Source organism: Chiloscyllium plagiosum, unplaced genomic scaffold, assembly GCF_037043375.1.
Source record: "Chiloscyllium plagiosum isolate Xiang-an unplaced genomic scaffold, Cpla_swu_hap1 HiC_scaffold_46, whole genome shotgun sequence".
Lineage (NCBI taxonomy): Eukaryota > Metazoa > Chordata > Chondrichthyes > Orectolobiformes > Hemiscylliidae > Chiloscyllium > Chiloscyllium plagiosum.
This window is the reverse complement of record NW_028270184.1, coordinates 2,254,926-2,267,830: the sequence shown is the minus strand read 5'-3', so window position 1 is coordinate 2,267,830 and position 12,905 is coordinate 2,254,926. Positions and strand designations below refer to the sequence as shown.

The 12,905-nt window shown below is 57.0% G+C and overlaps 1 protein-coding gene and 1 long non-coding RNA gene across 3 annotated transcripts in view; one reads left to right on the top strand and one right to left on the bottom strand.

The window, feature by feature from the left end:
* The window catches only part of LOC122543973 (equilibrative nucleoside transporter 2-like), a 35,640-nt gene extending 34,454 nt beyond the window's left edge, over positions 1 to 1,186 (bottom strand). Inside the window, exon 1 of one of the 2 annotated variants that reach the window (XM_087983846.1) lies at positions 1,109 to 1,186. The gene's annotated coding sequence lies outside the window, so the exon portion shown is untranslated. Of the gene's footprint in view, positions 1 to 1,068; positions 1,088 to 1,108 lie in introns of those variants that run through there. The other variant, XM_087983847.1, reaches the window with a different exon arrangement.
* The window catches only part of LOC148136192 (uncharacterized), a 126,128-nt gene that overhangs the window by 47,679 nt on the left and 65,544 nt on the right, over positions 1 to 12,905 (top strand). The gene's annotated exons all lie outside the window — the stretch shown is intronic.

Below are 12,905 nucleotides of genomic sequence, written 5' to 3'. Positions count from 1 at the left end.
GGGTCAGTCCTGAGGGAGTGGACTGGGGACCAATATTGATCCCTGAACCAACAGCAACCAGAAACTGGTCATCTGTGTCCCTCCCCCATTGGACGATGTGGGATCTTGCTGGTGTTTGGCAGCCTACCTGGAAGCAGGTGGGGGTGGCCCGTGGTCTCTGTTGGTACAGGGTGATGCCTGGACGTGTGGGGGCACTGGGAAATGTGGGAGCTCACATCCTGGGATATACCCCTCACTCCTTACCCCCACCCCAGGATATACCCATCACCCCCACCCCGGGATATACCCCTCACTCCTTACCCCCACCCCGGGATATACCCATCACCCCCACCCCGGGATTTACCCCTCACCCTCACCCCACAGGATATACCCATCACCCTACACCCCAACCCAGGATATACCCCCCCACCCCCCGGGATATACCCCCGGGGTATACCCCTCTCTTCTCCCCCCCCCCCCCCCGGGGTATACCCCCCTCCCCCCCCCGGGATATACCCCCCCCCCGGGATATACCCCCCTCCCCCCGGGATATACCCCCCCCGGGATATACCCTCCCCCACCCCCCGGGATATACCCCCCACCCCCTACCCCCCCCCCCCGGGATATACCTACCCCCCCCCCCCGGATATACCTACCCCCCCCCCCCCGGATATACCCTACCCCACCCCCCACCCCCCCGGGATATACCCTCCCCCCACCCCCCGGGGTATACCCCCCACCCCCCGGGATATACCCCCCACCCCCCGGGATATACCCCCCGGGATATACCCCCCTCCCCCCGGGATATACCCCCCACCCCCCGGGATATACCCCCCGGGGTATACCCCCCTCCCCCCGGGATATACCCCCCACCCCCCGGGATATACCCCCCTCCCCCCGGGATATACCCCCCACCCCCCGGGATATACCCCCCTCCCGGTGAATGAGGGTTTCCCGCCCGCCGCTCCCGCCATTTCAAACGAATGTGATCCCGTTCCCGGCCGGGAATCTCCCGGTGATCCCACTGGGATAGGATGGTGTTCCCACACACAGACTGGGGGGGGGGGGCAGTAACTCGGGAACACTCACTGGTTACTTTCCTGGAAAAATGTATCTTTGTTTCACTCACGGTTCCCGAGTCAGTTTCACCGAGAGGGCTCCCAGCTCCGGGCGACCCGCGGTCACCTCCCTCTGTCTCTGTGTCTGTGTCTCTCTGTGTCTCTGTCTCTGTGTCTGTGTCTCTGTGTCTGTGTCTCTCTGTGTCTCCCTCTGTGTCTGTGTCTCTGTGTCTGTCTCTCTGTGTCTCTGTCTCTGTGTCTCTATCTCTGTGTCTCTATCTCTGTCTCTCTGTCTGTGTCTCTCTGTGTCTCTGTCTCTGTGTCTCTATCTCTGTGTCTCTGTCTCTGTCTCTCTGTGTCTGTGTCTCTGTCTCTGTGTCTCTCTGTGTCTCCCTCTGTGTCTGTGTCTCTGTGTCTGTGTCTCTATCTCTGTGTCTCTATCTCTGTGTCTCCCTCTGTGTCTCTGTCTCTGTGTCTCTGTCTGTGTCTCCCTCTGTGTCTCTGTCTCTGTGTCTCTATCTCTGTGTCTCTGTCTCTGTGTCTCCCTCTATGTCTCCCTCTGTGTCTCTGTCTCTGTGTCTCTGTCTCTCTTTCTTTGTGTCTCTCCTCCCTGTCTGTTTCTTTTTCTCTCTCTCTCTCACTCTCTGTCTCTCTCTCTCTCCCTCCCTCTCTCACTCTGTCTCTCTCTTTCTCTCTGTCTCACTCTCTCTCTCTCTCTCTCTCTTTCTCTCTGTCTCTCTCTCTCTCTCCTGTCTCTCCCTCTGTCTGTTCCTTTCTCTCTCTCTCTCTCTTTCAATTTTTAAATTGGCGCCAATTCACATTTCAGTTTCTGGGTTCCGCCTTTAGTTCCTTCCTTCCTGCTCCCACTCTACCCCTCCTCCAACCTTCCTCCCTCCCCGTCCTCCTACTCCCCTCCTCCGTCAAAGCCTCCCCTGACTCCCCTCCTCCCTCCAAACCTCCCCTCCTCCCCCCCAAACCTCCCCTGACTCCCCTCCTCCCCCCAAAACCTCCCCTGACTCCCCTCCTCCCTCCAAACCTCCCCTCCTCCCCCCAAACCTCCCTGACTCCCCTCCTCCCCCCAAACCTCCCCTGACTCCCCTCCCCCCCCAAACCTCCCCTGACTCCCCTCCTCTCCCCCGACTACCCTCCTCTCCCCTCCTCTCCCCCAAACCTCCCCTGACACCCCTCCTCCCCCCAAACCTCCCTGACTCCCTCCTACCCCCAAACCTCCCCTGACTCCCCTCCTCCCTCCAAACCTCCCCTGACTCCTCTCCTCCCCCAAACTCCCCTCCTCCCCCCAAACCTCCCCTGACTCCCTCCTACCCCCAAACCTCCCCTGACTCCTCTCTTCCCCCAAACTCCCCTCCTCCCCCCAAACCCCCCTCCTCCCCCCAAACCTCCCCTGACTCCCTCCTACCCCCAAACCTCCCCTGACTCCCCTCCTCCCTCCTCCCTCCAAACCTCCCCTGACTCCTCTCCTCCCCCAAACTCCCCTCCTCCCCCCAAACCCCCCTCCTCCCCCCAAACCTCCCCCGACTCCCTCCTACCCCCAAACCTCCCCTGACTCCCCTCCTCCCCTCCTCCCTCCAAACCTCCCCTGACTCCCCTCCTCCCTCCAAACCTCCCCTGACTCCTCTCCTCCCCCAAACTCCCCTCCTCCCCCCAAACCTCCCCTGACTCCCTCCTACCCCCAAACCTCCCCTGACTCCCTCCTCCCTCCTCCCCCAAACCTCCTCTGACTCCCCTCCTCCCTCCAAACCTCCCCTCCTCCCCCAAACTCCCTTCACTCCTCTCCTCCCCCCAAACCTCCCCTTACTCCCCTCCTCCCTCTGTACCTCCTCTAACTCTCCTATCTCCAATGGCATACAAACCGAGGGAACTGAGGATGCTGTCAATCAGAAACAGAAACAGACATTGCTGGAAAAGCTCAGCAGGTCTGGGCAGTATCTGTGGAGAGAAATCAGGAGTATAGGAATCCATTTGAGTGACCCTTCCTCAGAATGGAGGGTGAGGTGATTAATTTGAGATGGGTGGGGGTGGTGCTGGGGTCACTGGGCGGGTATTATCACCGCCCCCCACCGGCCTCGTGAGGGATGGGGGAGGGAACACCCTCTCAGAATGAGGGCTCTCCCATTGTAGAAGGAGATGAGCAGGAATGTCTACTCTCTGAGGGTGGGGTGTGAGTCTATGATTCCTCCCCCCCTCCCCAACTCCGAGAGAGCAGTGGGAGGGGTCACTGGATATGGTCAAGGTGGAGTTGGAGAGATTACGGGGGGGGTTCACTGGGGAGAGGGAGGTTGAGCCCGCACCGATATTAACCATGATCCTACTGAACAGTGGGCCAGTCTTCCAGGGCAGAATGGCCTGCTTCACCTCTGCCTCCCCTCCTCCCCTCCTCCCCTCTTCCCTCCCCCTCCCCTCCTTCCCTCCCCCACCCCTCCTTCCCTCCCCTCCCCCTCTGGCCTCTCCCTCCCCTCCTTCCTTTCCCCTCCTTCCTTCCCCCTCCTTCCCTCCCCTCCCCTCCTTCCTCCCCCTCCCCTCCTTCCCTCCCCCTCCCCTCCTTCCCTCCCCCTCTTCCCTCCCCCTCCCCTCCTTCCCTCCCCCTCTTCCCTCCCCCTCCCCTCCTTTCCTCCCCCTCCCCTCCTTCCCTCCCCCTCCCCTCCTTCCCTCCCCCTCCCCTCCTTCCTTCCCCCTCCTTCCCTCCCCCTCTGCCCTCCCCTCCCCTCCTTCCCTTCCCCTCCCCTCCTTCCCTCCCCCTCTTCCCTCCCCCTCCCCCCCTCCCCCTCCCCCCCTCCCCCTCTCCCCCTCCCCCTCTCCCCCTCTTCCCCTCCCCCTCTTCCCCTCCCCCTCTTCCCTCCCCCTCTTCCCTCCCCCTCTTCCCTCCCCCTCTTCCCTCCCCCTCTTCCCTCCCCCTCTTCCCTCCCCCTCTTCCCTCCCCCTCTTCCCTCCCCCTCTTCCCTCCCCCTCTTCCCTCCCCCTCTCCTCCTCCCCTCTTCCCTCCCCCTCCCCTCCCCCTCTGCCCTCCCCTCCCCTCCTTCCTTCCCCCTCCTTCCTCCCCCTCTGCCCTCCCCCTCCCCTCCTTCCCTCCCCCTCTGCCCTCCCCCTCCCCTCCTTCCTTCCCCCTCCTTCCCTCCCCTTCCCCTCCTTCCCTCCCCCTCTTCCCTCCCCCACCCTTTCTCCCCTCCCCCTCTGCCCTCCCCCTCCCCTCCTTCCTTCCCTCCCCCTCCCCTCCTTCCTTCCCTCCCCCTCCCCTCCTTCCTTCCCCCCCTCCCCTCCTTCTCCCCTCCTTCCCCCTCCCCTCCCCTCCTTCCCCCTCCCCTCCTTCCCTCCCTCCTTCCCCCTCCCCTCCTTCCCCCTCCTTCCCTCCCCCCCCTTCCCTCCCCCTCCCCTCCCCCCCCCTTCCCTCCCCCTCCCCTCTGCCCTCCCTCTCCCCCTCCGTAGGTCAGGCAGTGTCCTGAGGAACAGAGCTCCCTCTGACTCCAGATCCCCCAGTACCATGGGACTGCCGCTGTAATAACCCCAGCAAGACCATTGGCTCCAGGGGCAATTAGGGATGGGTAAGACCTGCTGGATCAGCCAGCGATGCTCACATCCCTCTGGGAAATTAAAGTGTTTTCCCAGCATTCCTGTTCCCATCCCAACCTCGCCGACTGATCATGGAATATCCTCAAAGAGGTGTTGGATATAGCACTGGGGGCTAAAGGGAATCCGAGGGAATGGGGATGGGGAGAGGGGAAGCAGGAACAGGCTCCATTGAGGAAGGGTCACTCTGCTTTCCCTCCACACCTGCTGAGCTTTTCCAACAATTTCTGTTTTTGCCCTCCCTCAACACTGCAGAACCCCTCGCCCCATCCCCCTCTCCCTCTGCCCCTCCCCTTCCCCTCTCCCCTTCTGTCTTCCTCACCCCCACCCCCTCTCCCTCACTTGCATCCCCTCACTCTCACTCCCACCCCTCTCCCTCACACCCTCCCCCTCACTCGCACCCTCACTCCCACCCTCTCTCCCTCACTCCCATCCCCCTCTCCCTCACCCTCTCCCCCTCACTCGCACCCCCTCTCCCTCACTCCCACCCCTCTCCCTCACCCCCTCCCCTCACTTCCACTCCCCTCTCCCTCACTCCCATCCCCTCTCCCTCAATCCCATTCCCTCTCCCTCACTCCCACTCCACTCTCCCACCCCCTCCCCCTCACTCCCACCCCCTCTCCTTCACTCCCAACCCCCTCACCCCCACCCCCTCTCCCCCACCCCCCTCTCCCCCACAGACAAACAGAGGGAAGCAGGGGATAGTGAGACTGACAGAAGCAGAGAGAGGGAGTGAGTATAGAAAATGGAGAGACAGATTGTGAGTATGGGAAATGGAGAGAGAGTTTGGCTGAGACAGAGCGACACAATGTCATATTAAATCTGGTGGTTGTCATGGTAGCGGCGATCACATTAAGGGGTTTCATTATCTGTGTCAGGTAATTTTATATAATGTTACATAAATACTCTGATCGTCAAATCCTCCTGAATCTAATGGCTCCTAAAGCAGTCAGTGGGCAGTCATGGCAGGGGGCTGTGGAAATGGGAGTACAGTCCTGCTCAAAGCGCTCAGGCCATTTGCAGGGATGTGCTGGAGGGTACTAAGAGGGACAGAGCCCTTTCACAGAGAGTTCGGAAGCTCAGCAATGAGCCAGTCTGTTAGTGGGATCGACATTAGGATCACAGCTGGAAGGTGGTTGCAGAGCTCCCACTGTTGGATCATGAATGCAGTCAGACAGACTGTTGAACATATTCTGGACGGCTCACAATCGGAAACCAAGATGGAGAAAGAGACAACCAAATGTTACAGTCCTTCAGTGTGGGAGGAGGCAATTCAGCCCACAGAGAGTGGGCTAGCTCATTGATGGATTTCTCAATTAGACCCCATTCCTCACACTTTCCCCCAACAGCTCTCTGCGTCGCTACGTCAGCACTGACCCTCCGACAGAGCCCACTCCCTCAGCACTGACCCTCCGACAGTGCCCGCTCCCTCAGCACTGACCCTCCGACAGTGCCCGCTCCCTCAGCACTGACCCTCCGACAGTGCCCGCTCCCTCAGCACTGACCCTCCGACAGTGCCCACTCTCTCAGCGCTGACCCTCCGACAGTGCGGCACTCCCTCAGCACTAACCCTCCGACAGTGCCCGCTCCCTCAGCACTGACCCTCCGAGTGCCCGCTCCCTCAGCGCTGACCCACCGACAGTGCCCACTCCCTCAGCACTGACGCTCCGACAGTGCCCACTCCCTCAGCGCTGACCCTCCGACAGTGCCCACTCCCTCAGCGCTGACCCTCCGACAGTGCCCACTCCTTCAGCGCTGACCCTCCGACAGTGCCCACTCCCTCAGCACTGACCCTCCGACAGTGCGGCACTCCCTCAGCACTAACCCTCCGACAGTGCAGCACTCCCTCAGCGCTGACCCTCCGACAGTGCGGCACTCCCTCAGCACTGACCCTCCGACAGTGCCCACTCCCTCAGCACTGACACTCTGTCAGTGCCCACTCCCTCAGCACTGACCCTCCGACAGTGCGGCACTCCCTCAGCACTGACCCTCCAACAGTGCCCACTCCCTCAGCACTGACCCTCTGACAGTGCCCACTCCCTCAGCACTAACCCTCCGACAGTGCCCACTCCCTCAGCGCCGACCCTCCGACAGTGCAGCACTCCCTCAGCGCCGACCCTCCGACAGTGCAGCACTCCCTCAGCGCCGACCCTCCGACAGTGCAGCACTCCCTCAGCACTGACCCTCCGACAGTGCCCACTCCCTCAGCACTGACCCTCCAACAGTGCCCACTCCCTTAGCACTGACCCTCCAACAGTGCCCACTCCCTTAGCACTGACCCTCCAACAGTGCGGCACTCCCTCAGCACTGACCCTCCGACAGTGCGGCACTCCCTCAGCACTGACCCTCCGACAGTGCGGCACTCCCTCAGCGCTGACCCTCCGACAGTGCAGCACTCCCTCAGCACTGACCCTCTGACAGTGCCCACTCCCTCAGCACTGACCCTCCGACAGTGCGGCACTCCCTCAGCACTGACCCTCCGACAGTGCGGCACTCCCTCAGCGCTGACCCTCCGACAGTGCAGCACTCCCTCAGCACTGACCCTCTGACAGTGCCCACTCCCTCAGCACTGACCCTCTGACAGTGCCCACTCCCTCAGCGCTGACCCTCCGACAGTGCAGCACTCCCTCAGCACTGACCCTCCGACAGTGCCCACTCCCTCAGCACTGACCCTCGACAGTGCAGCACTCCCTCAGCACTGACCCTCCGACAGTGCCCACTCCCTCAGCACTGACCCTCTGACAGTGCAGCACTCCCTCAGTGCTGACCGTCCGACAGAGTGGCCCTCCCTCAGCGCTGACCCTTCGACAGTGCCCCCTCCCTCAGCACTGACCCTCCGACAGTGCAGCACTCCCTCAGCACTGACCCTCTGACAGTGCCCCCTCCCTCAGTGCTGACCCTCCGACAGTACCCCCTACCTCATCACTGACCCTTTGACAGTGCCCCTCCCTCAGCAATGACCCTCTGATAGTGCCCCCTCCCTCAGCACTGACCCTCTGGCTGTAGGTTTAGAACATAGAACAATATAGCGCAGAACAGGCCCTTCGGCCCTCAATGTTGCGCCGACCTGTGAACTATTCTCAGCTCGTCCCCCTACACTATCCTAAAATCATCCATGTGCTTATCTAAGGATTGTTTAAATCTCCCTAATGTGGCTGAGTTGACTACATTAGCAGGTAGGACATTCCACACCCTTACCACTCTCTGAGTAAAGAACCTGCCTCTGACATCTGTCTTAAATCTATCACCCCTCAATTTGTAGTTATGTCCTCTTGTACAAGCTGATAACATCATCCTAGCAAAAAGACTTTCACTGTCTACCCTCTCTAATCCTTTGATCATCTTGCATGTCTCTATCAAATCCCCCCCCCAGTCTTCTTCTTCCCAATGAGAACAGACCCGAATCTCTCAGCCTTTCCTCATTTGACCTTCCCTCCAGACCAGGCAACATCCTGGTAAATCTCCTCTGCACCATTTCCAATGCTTCCACATCCTTCCCGAAATATGGCGACCAGAACTGTACACAATATTCCAAGTGTGGCCACACCAGTGTTTTGTATAGCTGCAGCATGATATTGCAGTTCCTGAACTCAATCCCTCTACCAATGAAACCTAACACACTCCAAGATCCCTCTGCACATCCACACTACCAAGAATCTTTCCATTGACCCATACTCTCTGCCTTCCTGTTATTCTTCCCAAAGTGCATCACCTCACATTTAGCTGCATTGAACTCCATTTGCCACCTCTCAGCCCAATTCTGCAGTTTATCCAAGTCCCCCTGCAACCTGTAACACTCTTCCAAACTGTCCACTACTCCACCGACTTTAGTGTCGTCTGCAAATTTACTAATCCATCCACCTATGCCTGCGTCTAAGTCATTTATAAAAATGACAAACAGCAGTGTCCCAAAACAGATCCTTGTGGCACACCGCTAGTAACCGGACTCCAGGCTGAATATTTTCCATCAACCACCACTCGCTGCCTTCTTTCAGAAAGCCAGTTTCTAATCCAAACTGTTAAATCATCCTCAATTCCATGCCTCTGCATTTTCTCCAATAGCCTCCCATGTGGAACCTTATCAAAGGCTTTACTGAAGTCCAAGTATACCACGTCAACTGCCCTACCCTCATCTACATGCTTGGTCAGCTTCTTAAAACACTCAGTGAGGTTTGTGAGACACGACCTGCCCTTGACGAAACCATGTTGACTATCTGAAATCAAATTGTTGCTTGGAACAAATTGTTGTTTTGACCTGGTGTTTTAGCTCCCTGAGTTGCAGAGGTGTTATAGTATTGAACACGTCTCACTGGGCCCCGAAACGTTCACTGTGCTTTCTCCCCACAGATGCTGCCAGACCTGCTAAGCTTTTCCTGCAACAACTGTTTCTGATTTCCTGCGTCCACAGTTTTGGTCTGGATTTAGTATTTAACTCACTGCCACCTCTCCCCTTCTTGAAGCAGTTCTGCTGCTGTCTCTGGCTGGATTCCCGTTTCAATCTGTTTTGCTTGTGCACTGTTGTTAATCTCTCTCTTGGTCCTGGCGTTTGACCAGCTATTGGTTCACATTTGTTTGCACAGTTACATCCTGTACTGGAGTGACTACCTTTGGCTCCGGCTCTGGATCCCAACTCAAGTTTCACTCTTTGTGTTTTGAAATCACCGGGATCTCTGTGATGTTGAACATTCCCTCCCCACCCACCCCCCCCCCCCCCCCCCACCCGATCCACACTCAGTGCCATGTGTCACCAGAGATACATTCTCTGAGGAAAGGTCACCGGACCCCGAAACGTTCACTCTGATTTCTCTCTGCAGACGCTGCCAGACCTGCTGAGCTTCTCCAGCAACTTCTGTTCCTGTTTAATCTCCCCTGCTGATTGTGGTGCTTGCTCTACACACTGTGTGCTGAATCTTTCACAGTTCAGTTCTTTGTCGCAAATATTTGTGTTTTGTGATGTGTTTTAGCAGAAGAACAATTCGTCAGTCATTCTGCTTTGTGTGTTTTAATGAGATTTAATGTTTAACGAGATTTAGGTCCAGACTCTGTCAAAGAAATCCCCCCCCTCCCCCCTTCCCACCCCCACATCTCTGTTTGTACATAGCAGCAATGGGCGAGGTGATTACCTCGTGGTATTATCACTGGACTGTTAATCCAGAGACCCAGAATCGAATCGTGGCAGAGGAGATGGTACAATTCCAATTCAATAATAATCTGGAATTGAGTCTCATGATGACCATCAATCCATTGCCAATCATTGTGACAATCTGATCCATCTGGATCACTAATATGCTTCAGGGAAGGGAACTGCCATCGTTACCTGGTCTGGGCCTAACGTGACTCCAGATCCACTGTGATGGGGTTGACTCTTAACTGCCCCCTGGGTAATTAGGGATGGGCAATACATGCTAGGACTAGACAGCGATACCCTCATCCTGTGAATGAATGAAAACAGACCTTTCTGCCCATCGGGTCTGTATCCATTAAGGTACTATAAACTGGTCACTTTCCTGCACCACACCCATGGCTATGAATGTTCAGACATCTCCAGAGCTCATCCGAGTCCTTTTTAAAAGTTTCCCACCCCCCCCCCCCCCTCCTCCCAGGCAGAGCATTGCACCCCCCCCCCCCACCCTCTGGGTGAAACAACCTTTCCTCAAATCCTCCCTGCACCTCCTGCCTTTCACCTTAAAATGATGCCCCACCCTGCCCCCATAACTGACCCTTTAACTGAGGGGAACAGCAGCTTCCTGTCCACCCAGCCCATGCCCCTCATAATCTTATACCCCTCTCTCAGGAAACCCCCTCAGCCTTCCCTGCTCTAAGGGGAACAGCCCGAGCTGACCCAGCCTCTCTCTGTCACTGAACTGCTCCATCCCGGGCAGTATCCTGGTAAATCTCCCTCTGCATCCCCCCGCCCTCCTGTAGAGCAGAGACTGGAACTGCACACTGTCCTCCAGCTGAGGCCTCTCCAAAGGCCTGGACAGCTCTGACATAACCTCCCTGCTCTTCCAGTCTGTGCCAAGGCTGATAAAGGCAAGTTTCCCGAGTGGACCTGTGTCCAGTTTTGTTCTCGGATGGGATGCTATGGTCCAGTTCACTGGATGTTCTCCGAGTGAGTAACCCAGTGACCAGGAGGTCGAGCCCTACCTGAGGAATTATCGAGACTCGGAAGCTGGCTTGAGGCACACGGAGGTGTTTGAGTGAGATCCCTCGAGGTAAGCTGTTCCCCTGAATCTCCCTCCCTCTGCACCTTCTCACACAAGCTCGCAGCACTGACAAGTCCACAGTCAGGAACACACCCCCAACCCTCCCAACGTGTGCAAGGCACATCTACACTTCGACAAACGATTTGAACCAGATTAAAGCAAGGCAGGTTTAGTAAGATGGTGGATGATTGTAAGATTGGGGCCATATTGGGTGCTGAGGGAGGTGATCTAGGGTTAGAGAGCGCTCAGTTGGGTCAATGGGCTGAGGACTGGCAGATGGAGTTTAATTTGGTAAAACTTATCCAGTATAGTGGTAGGGCCCAGGGGAGTCATAGAATATCATAGTGTCCCGACAGTGGGGAAACAGAACCTTCGGCCCAACAAGACCACACTGATCCTCCAATAACCCACCCAGATCCATTCCCCTACTGCACTACATTTACCCCTGACCAATGCACCTAACCTACACATACCATGGGCAATTTAGCATGGCCAATACACCCTAACCTGCACATCCCTGGGCACTATGGGACATTTTCCCATGGCCAATCCACCCTAACCTGCACATCCCTGCACACTATGGGACATTTTCCCATGGCTAATCCACCCTAACCTGCACATCCCTGGGCACTATGGGACAATTTCCCATGGCCAATCCACCCTAACCTGCACATCCCTGGGCACTATGGGACAATTTCCCATGGCCAACCCACCCTAACCTGCACATCCCTGGGCACTATGTGACAATTTCCCATGGCCAATATACCCTAACCTGCACATCCCTGGGCACTATGGGACAATTTCCCATGGCCAACCCACCCTAACCTGCACATCCCTGGGCACTATGTGACAATTTCCCATGGCCAATATACCCTAACCTGCACATCCCTGGGCACTATGGGACAATTTCCCATGGCCAATCCACCCTAACCTGCACATCCCTGCACACTATGGGACATTTTCCCATGGCTAATCCACCCTAACCTGCACATCCCTGGACACTATGGGACAATTTCCCATGGCTAATCCACCCTAACCTGCACATCCCTGGACACTATGGGACAATTTCCTACGGCCCATCCACCCTAACCTGCACATCCCTGGGCACTATGGGACAATTTTCCATGGCCAATCCACCCTAACCTGCACATCCCTGGACACTATGGGACAGTTCCCCCACGGCCAATCCACCCTAACCTGCACATCCCTGTGCACTATGGGACAATTTTCCATGGCCAATCCACCCTAACCTGCACATCCCTGTGCACTATGGGACAATTTCCCATGGCCAATCCACCCTAACCTGCATATCCCTGGGCACTATGGGACAATTTCTCATGGCCAATCCACCCTAACCTGCACATTCCTGGCCACTATGGGACAATTTCCCATGACCAATCCACCCTAACCTGCACATCCCTGTGCACTATGGGACAATTTCCCATGGCCAACCCACCCTAACCTGCACATCCCTGGACACTATGGGACAATTTCCCACGGCCAATCCACCCTAACCTGCACATTCCTGGCCACTATGGGACAATTTCCCATGGCTAATCCATCCTAACCTGCACATCCCTGGGCACTATGGGACAATTTTCCATGGCCAATCCACCCTAACCTGCACATCCCTGGGCACTATGGGACAATTTCCCATGGCCCATCCACCCTTACCCACCATAAGATGTGCAGTTTGGGAAAGATTGGCCATGGAAAATTATCCCGTAGTGTTCAGGGATGTGCAGGTCAGGGTGGATTGGCCATGGGAAATTGAGGTTTATAGGGGACGGCATCTGGGTGGGATGCACTTCAGAGGGTTGGTGTGGATTTGATGGACCGAATGGCCTGCTTTCTCTCTGTATGGATTCTGAGAGGCTGATTCACCAAAGATCCTTAGGGGGCACCTTCCAAACCCACGACCACTTCCATCCAGTAGGACAGGGGCAGCAGATACATGGGAACACCACCCCATGCAGGTTCCCCTCTGAGCCCCTCACCATCCCGACTTGGAAATATCTCGCCGTTACCTCAGTCTGGCTGGGTCAGAATCCTGGGATTCCCTCCCTAAGGGACACTGTGG